The sequence below is a fragment of the Pseudophryne corroboree genome, chromosome 8, assembly GCF_028390025.1.
Source record: "Pseudophryne corroboree isolate aPseCor3 chromosome 8, aPseCor3.hap2, whole genome shotgun sequence".
Lineage (NCBI taxonomy): Eukaryota > Metazoa > Chordata > Amphibia > Anura > Myobatrachidae > Pseudophryne > Pseudophryne corroboree.
In genome coordinates, this window is record NC_086451.1 from 370,462,518 (window position 1) to 370,472,534 (window position 10,017).

Here is a 10,017-nt window from a genome sequence, read left to right on the forward strand (position 1 = left end):
GCAGGTCCATCAGTGATTTTAAAAAGCATTGCAAACCAGGCCGACTCCTCACATACGCAAGCAGTTTATTCACAGTTCAGACAGGGTTATCACGACAATAACATTTAACTCCTTGTTCTCCTCTCCAGCACAATATTCATATGGGTTACATCAGGTTACATTTCCTTTCATTTGCTTCACTGGCAATAACAGCATTAACAATGATGTGACAGTATTACAGTAGAGTACATACCAGCGCAGTCTCTGGGAATCAGTAGTACGGCTTCCGCAAACTGAGATTCATTTCAGTGTGCTCTCCATCATTCACTAGGGGCTCTGTCTAAACGGGGTCTCTCATGGACACGTTACTGGGGGCCTTCCGCCAAACGTGGTTTCCTACCACTCACCCAGATGATCCTCTCCCGAAGACTCACACCTCCCGTCCTGCTTCTTGGGTACCCATGAAGTTGAGGATCCCCTTTGTTCCTGGTTCCTTCCACTGTACTCTGCATACTGTGGCTCTCACACTGCAAATCTGGATATCGTTTGCTCTTCCTAGCAGCACCTACATGCTGTTCTATAATGCCAGGGACTGTGGAGTACCATGCTTGTTCCACAGTCCCCAGACTGCGTTTCTCCTGGACACTTAGCCTGTGCCTTCTATCTCAGTCCTCAGCTCACACTGAATTCTAGCCTGTGTCTTTTCCTTGTCCTCTAAAACCCCCCTACACTTCCTGTCGTAACCTCCTACATGTGGCATTGTCTGCCAGTACTGATTTTGGGGTCATAAACTCCACCACTCACTGATAAGAATGAAATGGCTTTTGGAACTTTCCAATATCTGTTAACATTCCAGTATGCCACACATGCACTGTGTAATGTGAACAAGGGACGCTACTGTACGGTGTAATGTAACTGACGGACGCTACCTAATGTAACTGATGGATGCTACTGTATGGTGTAATGTGACTGACGGACGCTACTTAATGTAACTGACGGATGCTACTGTATGGTGTAATGTGACTGAGAGACGCTACGTAATGTAACTGACGGATACTACTGTACGGTGTGATGTAACTGACGGACACTACTGTATGGTATAATGTGACCGACAAATGCTACTGTTCGGAGTAATGTAACTGACGGACGCTACTGTATGGTATAATGTAACTGATGGACGGCTGGACGCTACTGTGCAGTGTAATGTAACTGACGTACGCTACTGTACGATGTAATGTGACTGACAGGCGCTACTGTATGGTATAATGTGACCGACAAATGCTACTGTGTGGAGTAATGTAACTGACGGACGCTACTGTGCGGAGTAATGTAACTGTCAGATGCTACGTAATATAACTGACGGATGCTGCTGTGCAGTGTAATGAGACCGATGTAAACTATTGTGCTGTGTAATGTGACCAACGGATTCGCAGAGCAATGTGACCCACGGATGCTATCAGAGGCGGATTGGCCATAGGGTTTACAGGGAAGATTCCCGGTGGGCCGACACACCCATGGGGCCTGTTTTGTTTGAGGACATGTGGTCCTTTTTATAGACATAATGAATAAGATGCAAAATAATTTGCATATATGAAAATTACTTTGCCACTTAGCCTGTGATTGCAGATGATCTAGTGTATGCTCTGTGTGCCTGCTTGGCTGACATATAAGATTGAGTGAATAGTGATTGGGATACGGTTGGTGTAATAAGCAAGAAAATATATATTTCTAAAGAATTATATAGTTTACTAAATTCTGAAGGTGTATCATATAATGTGCTCATAATATTTAATTTTATTTCTTTTTAACTTCCCCCTTGATGCTGGACATGCCCACTATCTGGAAAGTTTTGGGGTGAGGGTGCTGCTGCCATGGCCCATGTCTAGACCTTACACCTCTGATGCTGCCCATGTGGGGCCACTAGTACAAATTTTTCCAGGGCCGCTTTTTGTTCCCAATCCGCCCCTGGATGCTATGTAATGTGACTGACGGACGCTACTGTGCGTGGTAAGGTGACTGACAGATTCTACTGTGTAGTGTAATGTGAATTGGTACAATTCTGTGGTCATGCCCCGTTCCCATAAAGCCACATCCCTGCGGCGGCCACTGCCTTATTTTAAATGTGGGGGGGAAGGGGGCACCAATTCTCTTTTTGGCACAGGGCACCAAATGTCTAGTTACCGCTCTGGCCTGCCTAATGTGTAAAAAAGGTGGACTCTGCTGACTAATGTGTAAAAATGGGGACTCTGCCTGCTTAATGTGTAAAAAGGGGGACTCTGCCTGCCTAATGTGTAAAATAAAATAGGATTTTAAATACCTACCGGTAAATCCTTTTCTATGAGTCCATAGAGGATGTTGGGCACTCTCAAAAGACCATGGGGTATAGATGGAATGCGCAGGAGACATGGGCACTTTAAGACTTTCAAAGGGGCGTGACCTGGCTCCTCCCTCTATATCCCTCCCCAGACTCAGTTTGGAACTGTGCCCGGCGAGACGGACATTACGAGGAAAGGACTTAACAAACAAGGTGAGCCAATACCAGCTCACGCCATAAGCATGCCGTATAACATGGCAGATAACTGAACACATGTCATTGGACATGGACAAAACCTCAGCAACAAGCTGAAGAAAAACCCAAAAACACAACCTGTGTGTAACCAGAACTAAACTGCAGATACAGTACGCACTGGGATGGGCGCCCAACATCCTCTACGGACTCATAGAAAAGGATTTACCGGTAGGTATTTAAAATCCTATTTTCTATTTCGTCCTAGAGGATGTTGGACACTCTCAAAAGACCATGGGGTTTATACCAAAGCTCAATAGCGGGCGGGAGAGTGCGGATGACTCTGCAGCACCGATTGACCAAATTTAAGGTTTTCATCGGCCAAGGTATCAAACTTGTAGAATTTAGCAAACATGTTCGACCCCGACCAAGTAGCAGCTCGGCAAAGTTGCAATGCCGAGACACCCCGGGCAGCTGCCCAGGACGAACCCACCTTCCTAGTGGAATGGGCCTTCACTGATTTCGGCAACGGCAAGCCTGCCGTTGAATGAGCCTGCTGAATCGTCTGACATATCCAGTGGGCAATGGTCTGCTTGGAAGCAGGAACCCCAATCTTATTGGAAGCATACAAAATAAGCAGAGACTCTGTTTTCCTCAATGGAGCCGACCTGGCTACATAAATCTTTAAAGCTCAGCCAAAGCGCCAGTAGCCACTGGCACCACAATAGGTTGGTTGATATGAAAAGAGGAAACCACCTTTGGCAGAAATTGTTGCCGAGTTCGCAACTCTGCTCTATCTTCATGGAAAATTAAATAAGGGCTCATGTGAGACAAGGCCGCCAACTCCGACACCCGCCTTGCGGATGCCAACGCCAACAAAATGACAACTTTCCAAGTGAGGAATTTTAACTCCACTTAACGCAAAGGTTCAAACCAATGTGACTGAAGGAACGATAATACAACGTTAAGGTCCCAAGGTGCCACAGGGGGCACAAAAGGAGGTTGGATGTGCTTCACCCCTTTCACAAAGGTCTGCACTTCAGGAAGTGAGGCCAATTGTTTCTGAAAGAAAATGGACAAGGCAGAAATCTGCACTTTAATGGAGCCTAATTTAAGGCCCACATCCACTCCATTCTGTAGAAAATGGAGAAAACGATCAAGGTCAAATTTCTCCACTGGAGCTCTCTTGGACTCGCACCAGGAAATATATTTCCTCCAAATACGGTGATAGTGCTTTGACGTCACAGCCTTCCTGGCAAGAATAAGAGTAGGTATGACTTCACTAGGAATACCCTTCCGGGCTAAAATCTGGCGTTCAACCGCCATGCCGTCAAACGTAGCCGCTGTAAGTCTTGGTGGACGAATGGCCCCTTCCGCAGCAGGTCCTCGCGAAGAGGAAGAGGCCAGGGATCGTCGACTAGTAACGTCTGAAGATCTGGGTACCACGTTCTCCTTGGCCAATCTGGGGCTACAAGGAGCGCTGGAATGTTTGTTCTTTTTAGAAGTCTCAACACCTTTGGGATGAGAGGAAGCGGAGGGAAAATGTACACCGACGGAAACACCCAGGGTGTTGTCAGCGCATCCACTGCCTCCGCCTGAGGGTCCCTGGACCTGGAACAATACCTCAGAAGTTTTCTGTTGAGGCGAGACGCCATCATGTCTATATGGGGAACCCCCCATCGAACTGTTATCAGTGCGAAGACCTCCTGATGGAGGCTCCACTCTCCTGGATGAAGGTCGTGTCTGCTGAGGAAGTCTGCTTCCCAGTTGTCCACTCCCGGAATGAATATTGCTGACAGAGCGCTTGTATGTTTTTCCGCCCAACAAAGAATTTTCGTGGCTTCTGCCATTGCTGCTCTGCTTCTCGTGCTGACTTGGCGGTTGATGTAAGCCACTGCCGTGACATTGTCCGATTGGATCAGAACCGGCAAGTTCCGAAGAAGATGTTCCGCTTGTAGGAGACCGTTGTAAATGGCTCTCAGTTCCAGAACGTTTATGTGAAGATGCGTTTCCGGACTTGACCATCTTCCTTGGAAGCTCACCCCCAGAGTGACTGCCCCCCAGCCTCGGAGACTTGCATCCGTGGTTACCAGGATCCAGTCCTGGATCCCGAACCGGCGTCCCGCAGGGAGGTGAGAGCTGTGGAGACACCACAGAAGTGAGACTCTGGTGTTGGGAGATAGAATTATCCTCCGGTGCATATGAAGGTGGGATCCGGACCATTTGTCCAACAGGTCCCACTGGAACACTCTGGCATGGAACCTCCCAAACTGGAGGGCCTCGTATGCCGCCACCATTTTTCCCAGCAATTGAATGCATTGATGAATGGAGACCGTTTTCGGTTTTAGCAAGAGTTTTACCAGACTCTGAATTTCCCGAGCTTTCTCCATGGGGAGGAACACTCTCTGTTGGACCGTGTCCAGTATCATGCCCAAAAACGCCAACCGGGTTGTCGGGATTAACTGTGATTTCGGCAAGTTCAGGAGCCAGCTGTGCTGTTGTAGAATTGACAGGGATAGTGCAATGTCCTGCAGCAATTTGTCCTTGGACCTCGCCTTTATCAGGAGATCGTCCAAGTACAGGATAATTGTAACCCCTTGCTTGCGCAGGAGAACCATCATTTCTACCATTACTTTGGTGAAAATCCTCGGAGCCGTGGATAGACCAAACGGCAACGTCTGAAACTGGTAGTGTGTATCCTGGATAGCAAACCTCAGGAAACTTTGATGAGGGGGATGGGGATATGAAGGTAGGCGTCCTTGATGTCCAATGAGACCATGAATTCCCCCTCCTCCAGACTGGAGATCACCGCTCTGAGAGACTCCATCTTGAATTTGAATTCACCAGGAAGAAATTGAGAGATTTCAGGTTGAGGATTGGTCTTACCGAGCCATCCGGCTTCGGCACCACAAACAGGCTTGAATAAAATCCCTGCCCCTGCTGTGCCAGGGGTGCCGAGACCACAACCTGATTTTGACACAAGTTTTGTACTGCCCCGCAGACCAGAGCCCTGTCCGGAAGCGAAGCTGGTAAGGCTGATCTGAAAAAACTGTGAGGGGGAACGTCTTGAAACTCCAGTTTGTACCCTTGGGACACAATACTCAATACCCAAGGGTCTAGACCCGAGCGAACCCAGACCTGACTGAAAAGCTTTAGGCGTGCCCCCACCGGTGCGGGCCCCTGTAAGGGAGACCTGGCGTCATGCGGAGAATTTGGCAGAGTCCGAGGAGGACTTCTGCTCCTGGGAACCCGAGGATGCGGGTACCCTCTTGCCTCTTCCTCTACCTCTGGTAGCCAGGAAGAAGTTTCCTCGGCCTCTTCTATAATTGTTGGTCCGAAAGGACTGCATTTGATAATGTGGCGGTTTCTTCTGTTGCGTAGGAACTGAAGGTAAAAATAGTACTGATAGTAAATCAGTAAGACCGTCACCGAAAAGTTCACCTCCCCTAAAAGGAAGAGACTCCATATTTCTCTTGGAATCAGCATCAGCATTCCACTGGTAAGTCCAGAGCGCTCGCCTAGCCGCAACGGACATAGCATTCGCCTTAGCACCTAGCAGGCCAGCATCCCTTGCAGCCTCTTTCAAGTATGCAGCTGTATCTCTGATATAACCAAGCATTACCTGGATGTTATCTCTATCCAGAGTATCCCAATCAGAAGACAAAGTGTCTGCCCACTTTTCAATAGCACTACTGACCCACTTAGACGCAATAAGAGGCCTGAGCAGCGTCCCTGTAGTAGTGAAAATAGCCTTTAGGGTAGCCTCCTGCTTACGGTCCGCCGGCTCCTTAAGGGCCGTTGATTGGGCTGCAGGGAGGGCTACCTGTTTTGACAAACGCGCCAGGGCTTTGTCTACTGTGGGGGGATTTTCCCACGTATCCCTATCAGACTCGGGAAAGGGGTATGCCACCCTGATCCTTTTAGGAATCAGAATTTTTTTATCAGGGCTGTTCCTAATGCTATCAAAGAGAGCGTTCAGTTCGAAACAAGGAGGAAAGGTAACCGAGCGCTTATTTTCCTTGTAAATAAGGACCCTGGTTTCAGGTGTAATAGGGTCCTCATTAATATTCAAGATATCTTTGACAGCAACAATCATATACTGAATACTCTTAGCCAATTTAGGGTCCAACCTAGAATCAGCATAATCGACATCGGCCTCCGAGTCCGTGTCGGTACCCGTGTCAACTAACTGGTCAAAACTACGCTTGTGCGACCCCGCAGGGTCTTGCATTTGTAATAAAGCGTCCTCCACTGATCTTTTCCACACCCGGGATTGAGAATCAGACTGATCAAATTTTTGATTTAATGACGTGACACTAGCATCCAAGGCATTCAATGTAGTTAACCAATCTGCAGTCGGCGGTGTCGACATGGCCATCCCCAAAACATTCAGTGTCCCTGATAAATTATCACCTGAAGAGGAATAATCTGCCTCCGACATGCCGACTACCCAGAGACAGCACACACACCAAGCCTGTGAGGGAACACAAAGGGAAATAGCCAGCTCACACCCCAGCGCCAAATAAGCAGGTCTGACCACACTAATAAATGTCCCAGAGCTGCTGCGCTTTACTTATAATAAATAAATATGCCCTCCCCTTCTGTTTTGAGCCCCCTGGTACTTGCTGCGGGTGAGGAAGGACCAGCAACTTCACTGAGGAGGAGGAAAATGGCGCCAGTGAGCAGTGAGGAAGAAGCCCCACCCCCAACATGGCGCGCTTCGTCCCGCTTAATTTTATATATTTATCCTGGCATATCATTGCCAGCCAGTTTATAGAGGTAAGAAGCTCCCCAGGGCGCCCCCCCAGCGCCCTGCACCCAGCGGTGTGACCTGAACGGGAGCCTGGCGCGCACTGAGCAAGCCGCTGTGCGATACCTCTTATATGCCGTCTTTTTGAAGAAGATGTCTTTTCCTCAATACTCACCTATCTTCTGACTTCTGGCTGAAGAGGGGGGACGGCAAGCTGTGGGAGGGAGCATCCAGGAGAGCCCGGCGTTCATCTCCCCTCAGGAGCTGAAGGCATCCTGTCAGCAGCAGCAGAGCCCTGAAACTCATTAGAAGTGGGTCTAGACTGCTCTCCCCTCTTTTCCACGAAGCAGGGAGTCTGTCGCCAGCAGATCTCCCCAAAATAAAAAACCTAACATTAAGTCTTTCCAGAGAACCTCTAAGAGCTCCCTGAATGCCCTGTGTCTCGTCCGGGCACATTTCTAAAACTGAGTCTGGGGAGGGATATAGAGAGAGGAGCCAGGTCACGCCCCTTTGAAAGTCTTAAAGTGTCCATGTCTCCTGCGGATCCCGTCTATACCCCATGGTCTTTTGAGAGTGTCCAACATCCTCTAGGACGAAATAGAAAAGGGGGGCTCTGTTGCCATAATGTGTAAAAAAAAAGGGGACTCTGCTGCCGTAATGTGTAAAAAGGGGAATTATGTCTGCCGTAATGTGTAAAAGGTAGCTCTACCTGCCTAATGTGTAAAAGAGAGCTCTACCGGCCTAATGTGTAAAAGGGGACTCTACCTGTTGTACTGTATAAAGGAGGGCTCTACCTGCCATACTGTGTAAAAGGGGGCTCTACCTGCCATACTGTGTAAATGGGAGCTCTACCTGCCTAATTTGTAAAAGGGGGACTCTACCTGCCTAATGTGTAAAAGGAAGCTCTACCTACTGTACTGTGTAAAAGGGGGACTTTACCTGCCATACTGTGTAAAAGGGGCTCTACCTGCCGTACTGTGTAAAAGGGGTCTCTACCTGCCGTACTGTGTAAAAGGGAGCTCTACCTGCCTAATGTGTAAAAGGGAGACTCTACCTGCCTAATGTGTAAAAGGGGGACTCTACCTGTCTAATGTGTAAAAGGGGGACTCTACCTGTCTAATGTGTAAAAGGGGGACTCTACCTGTCTAATGTGTAAAAGGGAGCTCCACCTGCCGTACTGTGTAAAAGGGTGCTCTGCATGCCATAATGTGTAAAAGGGAGCTCTGTGGCCTTGCCCCTTCTCCATGAAGCCACGCCCCTATATTTTTTGCGTGCGCCTATGGCGCGCAGTGACCCCGTTTTTTTATATGGGGGGGAGGGATGCTGTTTCTTGCACACAGCGCTAAAATGTCTAGTTACGGCACGGAGTGTATGTCCTGCTTAATGCAAGGTCTCCTAAGAGTGGGACAGGTCAGTTATAGGGAAAGGTCTCATCCTTCACAAAGGATTGTCCTCTCTGTGGATTTTATGCACATCATTGCATATATCCTGCAGCAAAGATAAAGGCTCAATATATCTACAGGTCCAGGCACCAGTCCACGTAGCAGTTCACTAAACATCCTCTGCACAATGACTCTTCCTCTCACTCATGCACAGCTTTGTACACATAGGTGCACAGTCCACCGTTCTTGATAAAACAGCAACACTTATGAGACACTGGTGCTGTCCCTCTGCTTCATAAATCACCTCTACAATACTCAGTACCATCATAGGCGTGCGCAGCACATTTTATTAGGGGGTGCACCGTCGGAGTGATGTATCTAGCATCGCCTTTTGGGTATGTCTAGCACCATCTATTGATGGTCAACACAATATAAATATCCACCCTTGTACCAATCCTAATAAAGCAGATACATTGTCAGATGTTGTGGTGTGCCCCAAACAAACACCCCTGATGGCACTCACTGCAATTACACTGCTCCTCCTCAGCCTGGTCTGGCTCCCCCTCTCTTTCCACTGCAAGCTCCAGCAGCTTACTTACAAGTCTGTAACTCACTGACACTGACAGTCGCAGACTAGTACTGCTGCTGCTGCTGGAAAAACAAGTGACGTGTCAATGCTGCTGCCGACCGCCTGCCAGTATTGAATTTGTCTTCCTAAGAGGAACGCTGGCTGCATGCTGCTCCTCATCAGTGGCTGGTGTTGGCATAGCATAGAAGGAGAGAGGTGGGCGTGTGACGGGTGGGCGTGCGAGCAGCATGACGTCATCACGTCACATCACGCTGTTTTTGTACATGGAAGTGGAGCCGGGAGTTTGAAAGCCGGTGCAGTGGCACCTTGATTAACCCAGGCGTCCGGTCAGTAATGCAGTCCTGACAGGGTGCAGCGCAGAGGGGACAGTAATCAGCCTGCTCACTGCATCAGGCATGTGAGATTGGAGTGCCAGACATTAGGAGGTGCCTGTGCGTACCAGGCACCCCCCTTGCGCACGCCTATGAGTACCATCATCTAATACTAAATGGTTTAACATGCATGTGAGACATCAGAGGGCAACTTACATCTTAATGTATTCCTGCACATTATTCACTGGCCCCAGAATGAATAAAAACAAAGGAAGAGGTTTCAAAACACTAATTGTGATCTCAATAAAATAAAATAAAAATACTTCAATATTGAAATCTATTTTGAGCTTGATCCAGATGAATTGCTGCTTTAAAACCATTTTTTTGTGCATTATTTTTCCTTGTTTAATTCTGTTGCTGTCAGAGCCATGGGACCGGATACAGAGAAGCCTATGGGGAGATCTAATGGACCGATTCAATTTCCAAAGGATGACGCCACT